The sequence below is a fragment of the Vanellus vanellus genome (genome assembly GCF_965231255.1).
Source record: "Vanellus vanellus genome assembly, chromosome: 10".
NCBI classification, from domain to species: Eukaryota; Metazoa; Chordata; class Aves; order Charadriiformes; family Charadriidae; genus Vanellus; species Vanellus vanellus.
In genome coordinates, this window is record NC_138915.1 from 3,201,904 (window position 1) to 3,223,491 (window position 21,588).

The following is a 21,588-nucleotide window of genomic DNA, read 5'->3' on the forward strand; positions in this document are numbered from 1 at the left end:
GATAGTCCCTGATGCAGCAAAAGTGCTTTGCAGATACCATAACACATGTTGGCCTGAGCTGCACGTAACCCTAAACACGAAATCTCAGACATCTGACTTAGAGTGTGAAATCCACAGGCTACGTTTTACATGTATAGTAAAACATACAGTCGATGGAAAGAGAAATGCCTCTTCCGCAGCATCCCAGGAGGGGATTCAAGACACGTGCACTCGATGTTTTGAGGATTTGGAAGAGGGAGATGTGAATGCCCACTTGCTTTCTCCTCCTTCCCCACACTGTGTAGAGCTGAGAAGCCAACTTTTTTGCCAGCAACACATTTTTCTTGTGAGCTAAATCACTACCCGATTCAACTCACAGAATCTCCTCTCCTAAAATCTCAAAACTGCTCACGATATAGATGGGCGGCCCAGCACATCCATGATACGTTTTTCCTGCGCGTGGGTATCTAAAGCAGGAAGGCACTCTCTCCGACAGACAGCAACGGAACACCATAAAAGTGAGCAGACGTTTTCAGATAAAGCCTCTGTAAATAAAGACTATTCTTTTTGTTCAACAGCCAGTTTTTCTGTGTTCTAAGATCCACATGGATTATCTTCAAAATTCTTTTGTTTCATGGGCTTCCAGGGGAGACTTAGTCATATAAACATGAGCTCATCTGAGGTAAGAGATTCCCAAATACAGCTCTTTAAAACAAAAATAATCATGCGACCTCTTGTGATTCTTACAATGTATTTTTTGCACTTGCGGTTGGAATGGTAGCTCCCCATTTGAAAGTGCCAGCTGGAGTTAGATAGAACTGGTATAAGGTACCTTGTGCTCTTTTCGGAAATCGACACTACAGATGTTATTCAAAATAAACGTTGAATCTAAAGTTAAGCTTCAGCCAATTTTACAAAGTAAAGAAAGGCCTCTCTGGATGTGCAGCCCACTGGGCTCCACAGCAACTACAACAGCGGCAAGTAGCCCGATTTAAGACAGCGGTTTAGGAAGATGTGGGATTATCCTAGGTGATATCTGTATCTTTACGTTTCATTCTGACCACAAGCAGTTTCCTGCTAATACACATCACACACAATGCTCTAAAAAAAAAAGCAAGCTTCTGCGGAGTTCCGAAAGCTGTGATTTCATCCGCGTGTGTAACTAGACATTTGAAACCACTGTCAAAGACTGCAGCGCTAAGGAAGGCAGATAAGAAAATCAAGTGCTAGCAGCTGTAAGGTAATTTAAATAAGGCTCATCATCATTGGCTTTTTCTCAAAAAATGTAACTTTTTGGGTGCTCAAAGAAAGGAAGGTGGTGGTGACTCACCAGTGCCATGGAGACTCCGGGCATTGGGAAACACACCATTACAAAGAGCTGTAGTCTGAAGACCGGAGTAAGACCGACACCAGCTAAGATGGCACTGGCTTTGTCCTTCATCCAAAAAAATAGCTAAAAAACATCAGCAAACAATATGAACTCAGGAAAAAAATGCCAGTTTTTACAACAATTTACTTATTGCAGAAAACCCCTGAGGACCACATGTCCCAATTTCACCGAAATGCTGTCTTCCCTATGAGAAAAACCTCTTAAAAATTACACATGGTAGAAAACACTTAATCGTACTGTCCTGTTAACAAAACACGACTGGAAAATACAGTTTATGTTTCCAGTGTTGAACGTGCAACTGCGCACAGACTACAGTGTGCATTTCAAAATGATATTCTAATCCAGAAAATCAAAGTTGCGCAAGTTAGCTTCCCCACTGTTCATTTCAAAATCTTGCTTAAGCTTATAATATATGCAAGCCCTGAAGGTATGTGGAAAGACAGCTACAAAGCAGTCGTAAACAGTAATGAGCCAAACCTCGTGAAGATCTAACTTTTCAAACTACTGTTAAACTAGTGTGTATAAAATAAAGGTGTAACTTGTTTTTATTATTGTCAGACTTATTTATATCTGGGCAGGTTAGACGTGGTTTTGCTTATCAGTGACAGAGACATCCAAGAAGATGCGATAATCCACGACCCAAAAAGGGAACCAAAACCCATCCCCGACTGGCAGCTGAGCGCCCTGGCTTCTGACCTCCCCGCCGATCTGAAAAAGGCTTGTGGGCCTAAAGGTTGCCCCGTTTTGTCATTTATTGTAGGAAAACACAGCAATCCTCCCTACCTTGATGGTATCTTGGACTGTCACATACCGTACTTGTAGGTAAGTAGATAAATCTTACAACACATGCTAAATCTAATCATATCAGATTTGGGCTTTGTATCAAAAATGCTGCACCCCAGCGCGCGCAGAGGAGTTAGACCAAGCTTTTTCAGAAAAATGGAAATTAAACGGCTGATAACAGAGGGGAAAAAAAAGAGAGCTGCTCCAGAGATTGGCCATGCGGAGCTCCGTAACTCCTGATTAATATCCTGGCTGTCATCCAGACTGCTGGGTGTAGTTATTGCAGCACGAACTGCAGCTTACACAGTTTTCAGCGGCAGGTTTTGCTGTAGCTGGAGGTTTTCGGTAGCCTTCATGGTGAGTTTCAAACAGGCCAGAATGCAACAACTTTCTTTGATTGCTGTCCTATCAGAAAGCTCAAAGGACTAATGGGCCAAAGAATCAGGATTAGGGAATACTTTTAAAAAGAAAAAGTAGATGCAACTGATCATCCTCAGACTTCACAAGAGATCCTATTATTTTTATTGGGGACTTCTCAGAGAGAGTCGCATTTTATAAAAGTTTTCCCTTCTCTTCGCCATTTTTCCAGCTAAGTACTGGGAGATGGTGAAAGTGTAATGAGGACTGGTACGGTCCAACGAGCAAGCTGTATTTTTGTTATATTCAGTAAGAACTCTCTACTACGTGTGATAAGCTGCCACATTCACACATTAACGCCTTCCCAGAAACCCCAGGAAAACCTATTTTTGTTACTTTTCGGCAGCTCTGTACTGGGGCTCTTGCATTTTACATGAGTTTTTGCACACATACAATGGTCCTTTCGTACATTTATCCACATAATCTGTATACAACATCATGGTACTCTCTTGCAGTGGATACAGTAAATTAAGGAAACCGCTAGAACATACTCACTTGATGTAAATCAGCAGAGCCCCAACAAAGTGAGTAGAGCTGTGTTTGTACATACCACTTCTAAGTTCTCTCTCTACAGCTCTGGAACAAAAGTTAGGTTTAGACAATTATCCTACCACTAACATTGAAACCAAATTGGATTGACTTTTCCCCCCAGGGGGTTCCCAGCTCTCTTTGTCCTGTACCGTAGTGCCTGCCTTGCCTTTGACTGAGCTGCATGCATGGTGTCCTCGCTCTGAGTCATCACCTGCTTCCTGCTCGCTCAGATTTCTCAGTCGTCCCCTCCCCCGCTTTAAAATTTTATCATAACTTAATGTGGAAATATGGGGAGGGTGTATGGAGTATGTAGTGAGGTCTGTCTGCACAGATTGCAAGTAAAGCTGTTTCAAGTATGACAAAACTTTTAATTGCCACCAAGTGAAAAAGGGGCCGTTTGCAGCAGAATTTGTCTCGTTATTACAAATGCAGTTATTTAATTATAAGTGTATAAGAACATATGGTGAGCAAGCGGTTGCACCATTAGAGGGTGCTGGAGTCCACACAATAGTAACCTGCAGTCCCGTCCCTCCAGCTCAGGAGCTGCTCGTTCTCCATGGGGCAGGAGAGTGACCCAGGCGAGTGTCGGTGCTGGTGACTACAGAAAGGTGAATCACTGGGGATGAAAAATCACCATCTTGGTTTGTCCCATTTCTAGCCTTGCCCAAATATTGTTTGAAATACTTCCCCACAACTATTTTCTTCATATACTCCAGAGAGGCTGGAACTCAATTGAATGCACTTACAGTACTGATTTAGGTAAAAAGTCACATCAAATACCATAAATGCAACATTTTCTATTTTCTGAGTTCTTCATTTTTCACCCCAAACCCCATCGTTTTAATTAGACAGTTGATATATATCTTTCCATATCTTTTAAAGGCAAAACTTTAAAACAAATTTCATTTTATATAGCGACAGCAAACCTGTCTTCCCCACCCCTCTTCCTCTCCTGCAATTATCAAGTGAATCCTGAACTTCTTTGTCCCAGACATTTGCTATTTGACACTGGACTAACTACATTAGTTGGCAATAACTAAGTCTACTGACCTAACGGACGGGCCTTTTTCTCTCTCAAAGCAGAGGGGCCCTCCTCCTATAGCACCCTTAAGGGAAGAACAGATAGGGAGAGAAACATGCTACATCCAGCGAGATGCTTCTGTGATGTCTTAAATCTCTGTAGCAAATGAAGTCCTTTCCCACGTGGCAGCCTCAAAAGAAGGGATGGGATGCTGGGGACAACCCCTGGGTCAGAACCTGTTGCCACAGTGGTTAAAGCAACCCCAGGTGCAGCGTGTGCTGCTGCTTCTTTGGTGCTACACAAACCTCTGTCTTCAAAATCACAGAATCATAGGCGCACGCACACAATAGTTGCAGCGCAGAAAATGTCACCAGGGGAACACAAATAAGAGAAAACGCTACTTTCCAGTCGTTTAAATCAGCTAAGTGTCAGTGCAGTTCTCTAAAACAAAACAGAAGCACTTCCCAAGCCAAAAAGCTTCACCAACCCAGAGCTCTGCTGCAAACTGAACATGCTCGGAGGGATTCAAAAGAGCATCCCATGGCCTCTTCTAACAGACTGGCCCCCGTGGTCCTGGCCAGCAGCCCTGCGCGTCCGAGCCCAGTTCTGTCCTCTGACATCCAGAGAGAAGTGGGAACAATGTCTGACAGAACAGATCTCTGATGGAAGTGTGGTCTTTTTGACCCCCAGTTCTTCTGTGGATCCAGTTCTTACGCTTATGTGAGTACTGTAGCAGGATACAGTTTCTGGTTTCTAAAATAGCTGTACTCTGTGATTACTTTTTAAAAAAATCTGTGTCTTTTTAAATCAGTCTCCAGTATCTTTTTTTCCCCTCACACTACTGAACTTTGAAACCAGATAACCACGCTTCTAGCCAATTCATTATTTCCTTATCTTTTAAAACAACATGTTGTGGAGCTTTGAGTCCTCTGACCGTGGTGCAGCTTTGGCAAATCTTAGTTTTTTTAATTTAAGTCTATGCCATCTTTCTAGAATGAGATGTACACAATTATGTGATTCTTTAGAGTTTTGTTTTAAACCATAAAAATAAGTATGTAGTCTCAGAGATGCACAGAAGAGAATGAAATTTTTGTAATCTCACCAGATTTTGCAAATTGATTTTCTGCAAATCAATTTACTTGATTATCTTTGTACCTGGTGGACATGATTTCAGAGCTGAACAGCAGTGCTGAGTGTAGGCAGGCAGCATATGCCATGTGTAATTTTTTAATTTCCTGGTTGCAGCAATTCTTGCACGCACAATAGAAGGTTTGTTTGTTTTTTGTTCTTCATCAGACCTTTTATTAACATTCTAGTACATCTCTTGACTGCACCTGGTTTGTTAGTGACTGAGCATAATGGCATCTTTGCCCTGGGCTCTTGGAGATGGTGCATATGGATGGGGAAAGCAACAGATAATATGGATGCAAATTTCAAATCACCGATTTCATCCCTGAGGCACTCAAAGAGGAAAAATCTCAAGGAAACAGGGAGAATAGCATGACAGTGCTTTTAGTTCCTACTGAAGGTATAGACTTGAAAATGCTGTTCATGGTTCTTGCAGTATTTTCCTTTGCAAAATAACAGAATGTAAACTTATTTCAGTCAGAAGTACCTGTAGTCTTTTGACAAAAGCTTAGTCCAGTGGCAGATCATCAAGAGCACTCTATTTACCAACCAGTGCTTGAAGAAGATCCCTTGCACAGGATCAAGATACCAGAAATCTAACATGATGGTCTTTCTGACGAGCACCCACTAATGATCACTGGCACAGCATACACACTGATTTGGACTAATCACTGCAAGGATCCATCTTTAATGCACTGAGAGGGAGGCATTTTCAACATTTGCGTCGATGTTCTCTTGCCTACAGAACCACTCATATGGAAAAAGCAACTGTCTTTTTCTATTTATGTAATTTTTTTTTATCTTACTGGAGTTTTTTTTTTTTTCTTTGTTTCTTTTAAATGGCTTCATACTGATAAAACCCCTACATATTCCACAGAACAGACCTGGTGTGACCCCCGGAGTGCACTGGTATTCAGCCTTTGAAAGTAAAATACAAACTGAACCTTCTGAGCTGGAAAGATTTATCAGGTTTTGCACTTCCTAAGACAGGGAGTCCTCCTGAGCGGTAGTGTACACACTTCTTTAGCTAACTGCCTCAAATCTTCCATTGCATTCAAATAGATGATAAGTACCAGTGCTGTAGAAATCTCTCAAACATACTGCTACCTCCTCCACAAACTGCCAAGAGAGGCTCTGTAAGAAAAATGAGCTTCATTTTTAGGTATTTTTTAAAATCAGTGCCATAATTACTGACTTGACGTATTTTCTTACTCTTTCCTTCACTGATGCATACCCATCTCCTGGAGGATGCCCCAGTCTCAGTTACGTCTGATGTTTCTTCCAAACTTCAGAACCTGTGTCAGTCTGGTAATTAGTTTGAAGACAGGATTAGTTAAATTGGATTGCTAGAGTGGATTCCATAATACCCTGGGAAGTCTGATATTTGTAATCAGCTATGTAACTGTTGCTAGGATACTGGAATTATTTATTTTTTGGAAAAAAAGATCTATTAAAATATTTGCCTTTCTAAAGCTACAAATCCAAGATATACAAAAGTTTAGTTGATCCTATGAACAATTTTTTGGTGCATTCATATATAAGTAATATATCAACTCTTCACTCAGAAAACATGTGGAAAAACTCACAAGAATCTACTAATATATCTATGTTACATTCCTGAAAAGAAGCACGTTACAGCTGATGAATGTTTACTTCAATGATTTTTCCTCTGTTAGCCTATTTAGCTGCATATACACAGAAAGCATTGCACACACAGAAGAAACATCTATTAAGTATCTTAAATTTAGTTTGTACGTCTGACAGTAACAGAGCATCCTCTACAGCATAAAAAATATATAACATTGAAATATAAAGGACTCAGTGATGAAGCTTGTACCACCTTAACTAGAATGACTGGACTACGTTTCAGTTTTCACCCTCAGGTTCTTTTTCTCAGTTTCCTACCTGTGGCCCCATAAAAAATACTGAATAGTTCTACTCCCTCTCCAGAGCTCAGCTTCAATTACTTTTAGAAGGTTCTCTCATCCTTAATCGTCATTTATCCAAGTTATAATTATTTAATCCTTTAATCTCTTTTCAAAAGTCAATTGTGAGCTCTTCCCTACTGTTTTTCTTTTCACAATGTTGAACCACCTCAGCAGTGACAGACAGACTCCAGCACAGTTGTGATACATGTCGGGAATAATTTTCTAGTGGTAATCGTCTAGAGATGTGTCTTCTCAGCTGTCCTTAACAGACTCCCTCAGTTCACTGCATTGCTCTCTACATGGTATTCTAATGGATAAAATTGTTACTTTTACTATGTTTTAGAGACGACGTCCATTTTCTTCATTATTATTTTGCTTCCAATTCCAGTGTGCATTTCCTTTGCTTTCATTATCTGATAGAGACTTTGGGGTAGAGAAGCTGGGGGCATGGAGAAGTCTATAACTGATAAAATGTTACTAAAGGAATCAGAAGAAAAGACCATGTCATCCCAATGGCTTTATTCCTAAACTTATTTTCAACTGCCAAAATGTTGGTGAAAGTCTGGTTGCACTGAAATTGATTTCCAAAATCATGATTTAATTCTTTACCTCTGTTTCTCCATATTTTTTTTTCTGTTGATACTCGATTAACCAGGTAGTAAAGAATATTTGGTGGGTATTGTGTAATTCAAATTGCTCTCTATTCCTAGTGGGGAGTCTTCCCTCTCTTCTAATCTGGCATTTAATGTATCTCAGCTTCAGCCCTGAGTAACAGCAAATTCTGTTCACTGGGATGCAACTGAGTCCATCAGTGATGAATGTTCTGTTCACATTGTTATGAATCTCCAATAAATCCATTTCATATAAAACTAGGACACTTTAAAATACTGGCAATTGTTGCTTTTAGTCTTCAATGTACAAAAAAAATAAAATAGTGTAGCGAATGCTGCTGGTTAAACCTGCTTTTGGCAGTCCATATCCATTTTCTCTTGCCTTATACAAGTCTCAACTAGTCTAGATTCCGACTGCTAAGGATGTAATGGGTGTTGTGAATTATAGCTGATGACCCTGAGAAAAATGCAATTTATTGTCAATTGTCCATTATAATCTGTGGGAAAAACAAAATACTTTTCTTGAAATGCTGTGTGAAAAACAAGTTTTGGCCCCAAATTTTCGGAACATAATATAACCACTAGATTCACTCTTCTCTTGTAATGCCGATGAGCCCCAAGAGTACTCATAAATGTTGGCAGACTGAAGTAGGTAGTGTTTTGCCAGTTTTTTTCCTGCTAAATTGTAGTTAGTGTTTTTAACATGGTGATACATAACAACGCCCTTAATGCTATTCCTTGGAACTTCGTCCTGAAATTCTGCTTCAACTCACTTAGGTCCTAGGACATGCAGATCAGCTAGTGGTATTGTCGCCAAAAAATAGTTAATTAATTTGCTGGTAGACCCCAAGAAGGGGGAAGTCTGCATTTCAAACAGCTGCATTTCAAGTGTCGCAGGAGGAAGAAAACAGTTTTTTGTACTTCCAAGTTTTATTCACTCTTGTTCCACATACATCAGTGAGACTTTCATTTAAATGTAGCGTTCAAGGTATCCTGTTTGTAAAATTCTTATAAAACCAACTTTTGTGTCTGTACCAAGCTCTATTCATACTGAGATGTATGTGGAAGAAGACAGCTGAAACACTGTAGACATCCCCTCCTAAGATGTCACATGAGGCTAGGAGCCTGTTGCTTTTCTTTCACTAATTAGTTCACAGCCAGTTCATTATTATGTTGAGATCTAAAACGTCATTTCAACTCCATTGGTATTTGCCTCTCTGTCTGGACACGCTCTAGATTAACACTGTCACGTTATTTCAACAGAAGTCTCGTGAATGAAGAAACGAAATGAAAGTGGGGATGTAGAACTCCTTTATCACCACGGCTGTCTTAGTTACAACTTCTGGTCTGCTGTTTTCCCAGCAATGCAGTTTTAGTTGTCGAGTCTGTTCCTGACGTTTGTATCAGCGGACAGTTTGCTTCTTGACAGTTTCTGCTAGGATACCAACATATTTTGGACTACTTGTAGAGAACTGTATACTGAGTCAGTGGCTGGGCTGACAGATACATTATTAGCGCTCCGAGCGTAATTAAACTTGTGCGATGCTAGCTACTGTGGAAATGGCACAACATCACAGCTGAGACCTGGGCACCAAACACAGACCTGCCCGGATCCTTAGCACATTGAATCACAAGTTGAATGTTGAAAGTCTCGGACTTCTCATGGTTGCTGTTTTGTTCGGGACAACAGCCCACACATGGAACATTATCCTGTTTTTCAACCTTCCAGTTTGGTTGAAGTTCTCGCTTCTAACAAACCCTTTTCACCCCAAATTGAAAGCATGGCTAGCGCAGCCTTCTGAACTGCTAATGAGATGAGGCTGTGGGAATCCTCAAGACCAGTAAGTTTGAATCTTAAAAGATATTTGTGTTTATGTAGTGGAAATATGAGAAAGCATATTTTGACTAATGGTATCACCCTAGAGAGAAACATACTTGTTATAAATATGTTCCATTGCAATTGCTGGAAATCTAACAAAATTGCCATAAACAGGACTTACATCAATGTTTCTGCTTGACCTTTCTGGGAGAATAAAAGTACCTTCTGGGAATGCAAAACAAATGAATTTTTTGGAAACAAAATGAGTAACACAGCCCTTCCTCTCTATAAAATGGAGCCCCGATATAGCTGCTGCTGCTTAGTAACAGTTCCTCACAACGATTCATAAAAGCACCAGATGTAAAGGTGCACACGTGTGTTTCTTAACTCCAGGCTCTGATGCAAAACTCAGAAACACTCATGCTGTGGGTATAAGAATTTGAAATTTTAGATGAATAGCATTTTCAAAATGAAAACCATATCCTTCTAGACATGGATAAGCCATGCAATCAGCTCCCCTGACATTCTTGTTGCTGCCAGTTGATGTGCTGTTGGAACCACAATAGCCGTTGCATACCATTGCCTGGTGCTTCCCGACAACAGCTAGCTCTCTTCTACATTTTCCCCTTAGGAGAAAGATACCCTGTAGAGCACAGAAAACCTGCGAGAAATAGTGGGATAAAAACCTCACAATTTTTGAGAGCTTGGTTAACCTACAAAAATACTACCAGCACCACTAAAGTTGAGTATATCTAATAGGACCAGGAGGGTACCAAGACACTGAATGCAAATAATAATTAAATATTCTAGATAAATGTAAACGCAGAACTGAAGTAGGATTAAGAAAATTGCATTTTTTCCCTTCAGACAATATTCCAAAAGTGTTATTAATTTGGATTAGTTATCACAATCCAAATTAGAGTATTTTATAATATCTTACACAAATATCTAAAAAGACTAGTACTGTTACTAACCCCCCTTTTTCATACATTCTTGGTAGCAGATGCAGTATATTCACACAAGAAATACTGTTAGCCTAAAAGTAAAGTGTAACAAAGCTCCTAGAAATATCTTCATCTCTTGCAGCCAGTGACTGCTGAAGCAGTTTGATCCCTTACCCAGCTCCTCAAGTTGGTGAAGTAAGAAACATGAATCCCTCATTGCAACAAACAGTTCCCTCATACAGTTTCTTTTAAAGAGAGGAAACAAATTAAAGCCAATTAGAATTTCTGATGCATTTATTACCCAAAAATCACAAAAAAAAAAAAATAAATCACCATGTTTGTATTGCAGAGCCTGATAAAGCAAAGTGAGCGACTCTCCACCCCACTCCCAAACCATCCGGAGCAGAACTCTGCTTTGGCAAGGCAGATTTAAAACCAGCCAGGAGCCTTGCCAGCAAAAGTACAGAACCAGTGCATTTCTAGATTGGCTCTTCTTCTGTGGCCTCTGCCAACTGGCTCCCATCAGCGCGGCAGAGCGGAGACTGAGCTCCTTTGCTTAACCCTCTGCTACAACCAGGCAGAGTCGAAAGGCTGACTGTCACCATCCTGATAAGAAAATCTCATCTTTCATAAAAAGCCATGGGCTGGAGAGTGTGGGTTGCACAGCAGCATTCGCCCAATCGTTAGCAAATACACGCTGTTGAGACTTTTGAAAGACATCAGTAGATAGAGTTATTCCTGCTCACCCCGTCCTACAACTCTCCTCTCCTTCCTCTCCCTCCACACACCCACATGTTAAAATTAAGCGGGTCTTAACAGATCCATAAGTGGGATATACCCAAGTGTTTCCAATTTACCCTCAGTGAACTTGAATGAAAAACATTTGAAAATGAAATTCTGGGTGAAATCTTACAGCATTGCTACAGCATATGGAGCTAATTTCAAATAGCACTTTGATAATGTCATGATCTGTTAGAAAGTGTTCACCTTATACCGATGATATTATAAACTCTGTTGCCTCACTCAGTATATGTTCATCTTACGATCCATAAGAAAGCTATTTAGTGGATTGTGAAATACGAACTTTGGCCAGAGCTAATTTAGAAAGATCGTTATACTATGGATGGTGCAGCTTGTTTCTTCTGCGAGTTTCATATTATTCAACTGTTCACAGCTAGTAAATTCACATCTAATAAGCTGCAAAAGTTATCAGATGAAACACAGCCCATTGTAATCCCCACGTGAAGTAAATAGCTGATGAAAAATTAGTTCCAGCATGTGTAACAAATATTTTTGCAAACAGCATCTGATAAAGGAATTGGCTTTATTAACAACTAACTTATTCACACAATGGAGAAAATGCAAAAATCTGTTCTATCTCTACAGGCCACAGCATTTCTCACATGCTTACCAGGAAAGAGAAAGACTTAACTGGAAACAAAAGCACATATAGACCACATCTCCTGGCAGGCACGGAACTTGGCACTGGGAATGCAGCGGTAGAAATATGTTGAAGTAGAAGGGATTTGCAGGATGTGAAGCACAGGCGAAAAGGCACTTGTGCTAATGAAAGCCTTGTCGAAGGGCTGCTTGAGAGGCACTGACGCACAGAGGGGCCATGTTCACACGTTCAGACAAACTCTTCATTGCTCTGCATTGAAGGTGGAAGAAAGCAGTAAATCTACACCCCACTTCTTGAGACACAACGGGGGCCAGCGACTCCGACCGTGAGCCCAACTAACTTCTGGTTCTTCTAAACCCAAACAGTACCATGCAAAGGGCTGGTCCAGTGACCAGGGCAAATGGATTTGTGCTGGTGTTGGGCCTCCACCTCCGTCACTGGCAGAAGGGCGGGTGGTGTGAAGCTGGCTATGACAGATTCACGCTCCTCATAAGATCCCCGATTTGTAGGCAGCTCTTAAGAGCCTCTTGACCCCACATGCAATATGGGGTGAAAGAGTCTAAAAATCCTCGGGTTCTCCCTAGAATGGTAAGTTTTCAGGCATTATAAATTGTGTTTTCAGAAGCACCACTTCAAATCTGGAGCACTCTTAGAAATCTACTTCTTTGCAATGCACCAAAACAAAGTCCGTTGCTGAATCTGTTTTAGAAGTCTGTTTGCTGTGTAATACCTGAGACATCGCCCAAGGTCCCCTATGTAACAGCGAGCCCACTGCCGTTTCCCTTCAGCAAGTTTCCAATAAACAATACATGAGCAAAGAGGAACAACCAGGAGCTTACACAATGGTTCTCGTATGATGCACCAGAAAGGATGCTCAAGAGCAGACCTGATAAAAATCAAATTATTCAGAAGACCAGGAGCTCACTCAAGCAGTTGTTTGGGGCTAAAGTTGCTATAGAAACGTCCACTATACATAGTGATTGCTCCATGCACTGAGGGGTCCACCGAGTGATTTAAGTGAAAGGCACCAGGCACGTGTAGAACCAGGTAAATGTGCTGACATGAGCATGAGCACTGAACTAAATAGAAATCTCATTTCACTAAGCGCTGAGTCCTGGGAACTTCACTCCATTTTTCTCTTGCTTTCACAAACTTCCACTATTGTTAGAGACAGCTGGAATAAGAATTAAAAAAGGTCTTTCAAGATTCAACCTTTAGAAAATCAGTGTTAAGCCTTGTACTAGGGACAACCTCAGACACCAGAGAGGGTAGAAGTTTTGTTGAGTTGTGACAGATTTTCTTCTTTCCCCTTCTTTAAGTCAGTCCCTTAGCCTGCAGCAATACTTCTCCCCAACAGGGCAGAGGTTTCTCGGGTACTAGCAGGAACAGTCCCTTTTCTCTGCCTCATTTCTCCTTTAATCCAGCAGCAATTCCTCTGCCTCTGAAGTCTGTCATCTTTTCTTGCCAAAGAGAAAGGAATGACAAAAGCATTCAAAGAAAAAGAAAAACAGAGAAATCCCAAGCCTCATGTGTGACATAAAGAAAACAATTCACATGATCTTTATTTTTGTAACCCTCGTCCTCCTCTCACCCCCTTGCCTGTTGTTATCACTCAGCATGTTATTGTTATTACTTGAAATTTGTTTTTAAAAGTGCCTATCCAGCGCTGGAGGTGCTTGAATACACATTGAAAATATACAAAACATATGTCTAACTTAGACCCTATGTTCCCTGAGGAAGGGCTGGTATCCTCTGTAGTGCACTCAGCACACTTATGGCATGAACAAATTATAAACAATAATAATAAAGAATAACTTGTGCCTATTTATCTGTTTGGTCTATGAAACTGATCTGTCAATGACCCTGAAAACTCTCGGTGACACACACTGCGGTTGAGTTAAAACCAAGCTGCTCCTTCCATTATTTTTTTTTCCGAATAGCTTGAGTCAAAATCCCAGGGTAGGTGACACAGAGCGACCCTCCCGCTTTTGATGTGAATGGGAAAGGATTTGTCTTTTTATATCAAAGCTAGCTGGGAAGAGGAGGTGGGTGGCCATGAAAGGGAAAAGCCATGAAATTATCTCCATTGGTTTATAAGAAACAGCCATTCGATGGGATTTTGGGAGGGGGAAACCTTCTGAAAAATGTGCTCGTGTGATTCCTCTAGAGGCCAGCACATCTGAGCCAAGCGCTCGTATCAAGCGAGGGGGGGGCAGGAGAAGTTCTTCACTTAATTGAGAACACACTTGTTTGCAGAGTTCAATGTCGGGAACTCCAACATTGTTTTTAAAAGACAGAGTATTGTGTAGGTGTCGGAATTCAGAAGAGGCAAAGCAAAAACGGATGGAAAAAAGGCAGCTGTGATGATTTAACTCTCGGAACACCTTTAGCCGCTTCCCTTCCTGTGCCCCACCAACTGGATCTCGCTCTTCGCTCTTGGCTGCTGCTAAGAGGAGCAAGCCTGTCTCCTCTGACCCTCTCCCTGCCCACCTCTCTGGCACGTTCTTCCTCCAGCAGCCTGCTCCTGCCTACACCCAGCTTACTGCATCGAGTCCTTCTTCCTCCTGCCCTCCCACAGCCGCTTCCCCGGCTGCTGCTGCCTCTCCGAAGCAGAGCTGCCTGCGTGACATAGCCATGCCTCCTCGTGCTGATCCTGGCTTCAGGGAGGAGGCAGGGATCGGTGGCACCGAAGGGGCTTGTGCAGAACTGCCAGTCGGAAAAGGAGACGAGTTTCTGGCGGTTGACGTTCAGGTCAACAGTGGCATGCTACCTGAGCAGGCAGGAGCCAGCCTTCCCGAGACAGCAATCTTTGGCACCTCAAGATACTTAAAATTTATATAGCTCTCATGAATTAACTTAAGAATTAGCTAGGCTTCACGCAGTCAAACGCAAATGTTATCTTCTTGCAGCACAGAGCCTATAGCCTACATCTCTGATGTTCTGCCTTAGGGCTCTTCTGAACACAGAAGAAAAAGGACACACTCCCATTGACTATCTCATCTGCCGGTACTAATAGAATACAAACCCAAAAGACACATCACTAAAAACCAAAAAATACTTTACAAATCCTGATCCTTTTTCATTACTAGGGCAAACTTTCTGTATATTAGTGGGAGTCCTGTCAAAATACACACAACCTGTAGAAAGAAGCTGAAGGTAATTAGCATCCTCACGTGTTTCAGAATTCGATTGCTTCTGGTCTGATGCAATGACAGTTTTGTATTCCTTCTTTTGAGATTTACAGATGAAGACTAGGTAGTTCTGCATAACTCAAGTCAGGTTAAATTTACCTAACTGTCACCCTGATCTGGTAGATGATGACTTGGTCCTTTTAAATGCATTGCAAAACTGGAACAGAGTAAAAAGATTGTAAGGGATGAGTCTTTTCCTCAAAGGTTATACTATTCCTAGTCCTAATCAATAAACTAATGGACCTATGTCAAAGTGATGAAGTATGGTTCATTTTGTTTGGAAAGAAGCATTTGTTACTGAAAGCCACTTATAATGCCTGGGTATGGCCAGTTATAACGCCTAGGTATGGTTGAAGCAACTGAACTAGCGTAGCATCACCATATAATTCTGATCAAAATATTCTATGTACTATTTCTTTTTCTAAAATATGTAATTTTGCCTGTTCAACAGTTACTGTCTCTTTACACAAAGAAAGGTCTCATTCATCACAGCTGACCTGGCAGCAGAACAAGAATACTGTACTTCTGACTTAAAAACGATAAGGAGAGACAAGCAGGTACCAATGTGGTAAAGGAGTGAGAATAAAAGATGCGAGGCAGAAAGCCAGATTCAGGTTGATGTGATGTATTCTTCTGCGTGAGTCTTTTATCTCACCCTTTATATCTTGGCTGCCTTTACGGTAACAAATGGGGCTCCTCCTTCCCATCATCATATAGCTTAAATTGATGTACTATTTCTATTTTATCAGAGGAATTTTGCCAGAAGAGAGAAAACAGGAAGGAGGACATCCTGAATTTGAAGATAATTAGCACAGTTTTACATGATAAATTAAATGACTAAAGCTTTTGAAAATCCCAGTTAAAAGGTGACCCAGCAGAATACTAAGTGCTCGGTGGCAGACAATTTTGCTTGTAATACTACTGAAGGACAAGAACGTGTAAATCTCTCTGTGTGTTAGTCACACTGCTTAAATCACAACAGGTAGCTGGAGTTGTATCATGAACGAATACCTCTGGCATAAACACATTTTCTTATACAGTGCGTATACTTCTTGCCAACTCAAGACAGGCAGGATATATTGCCACCAAAACCTGCTTTCATTTAAGTATTATAATAATATGAATGTGAATCTTACAATTCATGGGAAGAATTTTTTTGCTTTATCTTAAATGTTGGTAGGCGGGAAGAGGAAATAGTGTGGCATCCCAAAGCAATATGTTAAATGTTGCTCTCAACTAATGTTATTCTGATCTTTAGAAATAAAAAGCAACATCACAAGTTTCTGACATAAATATTAATTGCTATGGAAATCCAAATAGGGGGGGGATAAAGGGCTGGATTATTTAGTTAAATGCAGCTTCTGGTATTATCTTGTGGTTGGCTTGGTTTGGAATCAAATTAGTTTTTCAAACTGTAAAACCTCTAAGTTCCCATCCCTGGAGGTGTTCAAGGCCAGGTTGGACGGGGCTTGGAGCAACCTGGGCTGGGGGGAGGTGTCCCTGCCCAGGGCAGGGGGTGGAACTAGCCGGTCTTTAAGGTCTCTCCCAACTCTAACCATTCTATGATTCAGTGATTCAGTCCAAAAGCTGACATGTTTGCCCATCTCTTGCAACCAGTAATTTATTTTTTATCATTTAAGGGCCAGAGTTGGAAGCAAGTGCTATGATTTCTCAGATTCATTTAAAAGCAGGAAAAATCTGGCAATGTTTTTGTAGGCAGCTCAGTAATACTTACCACAACTGCCGGTTTCAAACAATGCACTAAAATCATGGAAAAAAATAGGAAGAAATTGTATTTATGCGTAGTCTGATTGCAAATGTTATTGTTATGCTCAGGTATAAAAATCAGATATAGGCATTGCTCATATTAACATTTATTAAGATATTATCAGTATCACCAGACTATGGGTTGAAATAAAAAACTTTATCCAAACTTGTGATATTTCAGTTCTGAATTTTTCATCCCCTTAGGGGTGAGGCTGAAGGATATGGAATCTGGATCTAGTTCTTAATTTTGTGGCTTGGTCTCTTTTCCAGTTCCCGCAGAAACATATTCATCGAGATCTCCTGACATTTCTCTGCATTTTTTAATTTCTTTTTGCTTTTTACAGGATTGCAGCATGTAAACACTAAAAAATGCAAGCATAGCAACTCTGTGAAATACACAGAAACAAATGTTAACAGAACAGCCTTTCCCACATTATTATAGGAGTTTCACAGACCTGGGATTGCCCCCGCAAACCGAAGCAGAGTTACGTATAAACCTGAGCGTTCGCGTCCTGGGTGAACAAACAGACTGTGACTCCATGGACTAAGGTTAAGGTATATGAGATTTCAGTCCTGGCTCGCCAAAGAATCATTTTGCAACAGTGGGTCTGTGTGTAATATTAAGTATTATGATTATAGAAGCCAGTGCCTTGGGAATGTAGGTAAAAGCTTCATAGAAATGGGTAGTTTGACTCTCTTAAAAGATTACCAGCGCTTTAAGAATTGTTCAAATAAATGGAAAATATGGACTAAAAAATAGGCTCACTTCCAAAAGATGAAATCAAAGCCCTGATACCTTTTATCATGGTTTCATCATAGCTATTAAAATTTCCGTAATTATCTGAGGACACTGAAGCCTTTTATCTGTGATGAGTGACAGAGCATTGTGTGTCTTGAGCTAGAAAGGTAAATACAATACATGCCTGTGACAGCATCTCAAGAAACAAAAATAAACAGAGATCCAATTACAGATGAATACTAGCATAATCCTGAAATCGCCGTTTCCCCTTCCATGCAATGCATCTTCCCAGTCGCCAAAATAACTATTGGCCTGCTGGCTTTCTCACGTGGGCTTTAATAGCTGTCTACATTAGCCCAAGCTTCTGCTGAAAGTGGCCCCCAAACTACCTTTTTGTGTTTAATCACTGAAAGTAGCCTCATCATTTAATCAAAAGCCTCTGCTTTAATCAGTGATCTCCTTCCACTCCAGGCTTACAAGGAACAGAGAGCATTCTTCTGTAACAAGCCTCTTTGCTCCTGAAAAATGAGGGATTGTGTAGACATTGAAGGCTGAAACTCTCCCAATTTGCCCCAAGGGATGCCAAGTGTAGCTCGGAGAAGTACAAAGGGAACCTGTTCTTGCTGCTTTTCAACTGTGGCCCTACTTAAATTGCCACGGGGGTTTCACATTTCATTCTCCTAAGGTTACTGTCTCAGGCTTTTCTGTAGAAAACATTAAGGACGTAGGTCCTGCCTTAAACCGACTTCCCTGGGAATAAGACTGGGCTCATAATCTTGTAGTGCCTAACGACTCACATGTTTGGTATTGTCTGTTTTTCATGCGTGAATCAACCAGCCAGATATTTAGAAAGAGCTCCTAATTTAATCTGTTGCTATATATACACACATAAACACACATGCACACATACACATGGAATGGAAAGAAGGTAACATGAAATAAACCCAGCACTTTATACTTCACAAAGCCTTATAATCTGAAAATTTCACGTTCTTTTTAGACATTGGATTAAAATTCTCACTACAATCTTGGAAGGCACAAGCCAGTAACAGATACTATGCAGGAGGATCACTTGCTGTACCGTTGAAATGCTGCCACTTCAGAGTGGAACAGAGCATCTGTTTTACAGATTAGAATAGTTTGGGACATGAAATGAAGGTTCTTATAACCACCTGAAGCTGTAAAGGAAAATGTAGGCAAAAGGAATTTTAATTAGCTGAATCACTACAGCAAGAGCCCTGGGAATGCCGATGAATAAAGCAGGTAAGATTCTATCGCTAATGTTTTGACTCTTCTGACAACCCCAAAATCATTTCATATTGCCTCTAAAAGATGTTCTCACTTACCTCAGCTTAAATTAAGACCAAGTGTACTGAAGTTGTAGAATCGTGCCAGATTTAAACAGGGGCAAATGGCAGCAGTACTGTATTGGGCAACGGCGGCATTTACCATGGCTGTTAGTTGCATCCCAACCGCAGCTGGGGACGCCACGGCTGCACCGCGCTCTCTGGCAGCCGGCACGGTACAGAGCCAAACCAGAAAGATGACTCCTGCCCAGGGGAGCAGCAGTAATTTTAGAGTATGTCTACACAGGCAGGTGCAGACAGGGGAGACCTCCTCTGTCTGCTGTCCGGGCTGGCGGCAGGCGACCCCGCTCCAGCCTCAAAACCCCGGCAGCCGTGCTGGCACATTGCCCCGTTATCGGGCTCGTCTCTCGCCAGGTCAAAGCATGGGGAGAAGAGCTCGTGTCTGCACCTACCAACCCAGACTTGTCTTCAGCGCTGGTGCCCTGGTTGTTGACAGCGGTCAAGAACTGAAAAGGAAGGGTATTATTTACTGAATTACGTTAATTTCCATTAATTGTGGCACTGAAGGAAGAGTGACTGAATGAAGTAGGAGGCCTTTAGGCCTTTTCTATTCTGCCTCTTTTTTTTTTTTTTAATTATTTTTTTAAAAAAGCAGCATTTGTGAGAGAGAAAAAAAAGAGAAAGCTGATTTTCAAGGGTGGGTAAAGTGCAGATACGTGTCTTCCCTTTCCTCCTTCCTCCGCTTTTGACAGACCTCATCCTTCTCCCCCTGAACATAATGATCCCATAACGGATCCCGTAACTCCAATTGGAAAAGGCTGTTGTTTCCAGCATATGAGAAGATGAAGAAAAAATTACACCACAGCCTGCTCTGTCACAGCGCAAAGACAATAAATCGTGGATGGGGTCATCTGAGACATTTAATATGGTTTCCAACAAATTCAACTAGATCCCTGGGTTCTCATTGGCACCAGCAACGTGCAATAGCCAAATAAACAGAATATTGCCAACGCGTCCTCTCACCCAACAGATGTGGGGTTCTTGTTCTTACTGCTAGTGAAGATACAATATAATACATGTGCAGAAGATGACTACAATTTAATTTACACCAGTTGCAGTATAGAAATATAAGCCACCACACAGAGCTGAAATCACGGGGATGGTGCCATCTGTATGTAATTGTCAGGGTTACGTTTTCCATTACATTTTCTTCTGGAGGAAGGGGAGGATATACAACTGGGTAGCAATCATAACAATCAGGCCTTACAAAATATCGGTCAGGAATCACACTTTCGTTTGCTAAAGGGGCGATTTGCATTTCATTCTGACACATAAGAATGGTCTATTTCTAAACAATGTCACAGAAAATTATATGAAATTAAATTTTTATTCCAAATATTGTAAAGCAATAGGCCAAACAGATGGACAGGTATGGCATTACTTCATCTGTGGCATGCTAGGCTTGGCTAAGGGCCTACGGAGTACAAATGTTTCAGCAGTCCTTAGGGGTTAACAGGCATTACATTCAGTGAGGCCCAGAAATTAAAAGATCTGGCAATTGTTGCTTTTTGGTTTAACCCTGGAAGAGGCTGCTAGACTGGGAAAACAGCTAGCTAGACTCATCAGCTCGTCATTTTTAAAGGAAAGCCTAAGAAAATGTAATTGCAGCAACTGAAAAACAGCCCAATATATGTTAAGCTTGACTTTATTTGTTCTGTTGCATATATTTTCTTGGAAAACAAATACTTAAAAAGACCTTGGATACTCCTTATAGGTCTATGAATATTATATAAAGAATCTGCCAAGTCTTTAATCTGTTTGCATCTTCCTACAGAATTCCCTAGTAGCTTACAGCTAGAAACCGACTGTGCAGTTCCATGAATACTTTCTGTAGCAGCAAAGCCATTTAAAAAAGCTCCGGGTGCCCTCCACACCATCCTCCCCTTCACGGCCCGCATGTGCCCTTGTTCGGCGGCTCTCCTCCCTCTCAGCAGCGCTCACAGAGCGGTCTGCAGGGCTGAGCCGTAAGCTCAAGCAGTGATCGGAGGGCATGGAGAAGCCTGGCACTACATAGGCGGTTTGAGTGGAGATTACGTTTGCGGAATGATGCCCTGATGCACTAAGTTCCCCCGGTCTCTGCTGAAGACGAACCTGGACCAGACCATTTTCCTTCCAGAATCCCTGACAGCATCAGCTGCTGTGAGGGAGTCCTACACAGCACTCTGTAGCAGGAAAGAGAAATAATTTTTATTTTAAACATACTTTTGCTGTGTATATTTCTCTAACAGTTCTGAGTTATGCCAATGGAGCCAAAAATTTCCCAGTCCCCTCTAAAGTGTGCCCAGGTTTTGTGAGGACAATTTTTTTCCTGTGAGCACTTTTCTGAAAAACCTCAGATTTGCATATGCTCTTTGGACTCGTAGCCAGAAAAGGGCTAACTACCCAACTGCACAAACCGTGCGCTACAAAATGTCTGTGCCATTTCACATAAAGACTCTTGGATAGACCAAAACAGGGATTAATCTCTTTGAAACTCTGACCCCTGGCAATCCCCTATGGGTCTGGAAATACAAACACTCGAGGAGAGAAAAGTTCTGCAAAGCATTCACACCTCCAAATCGACAATATACC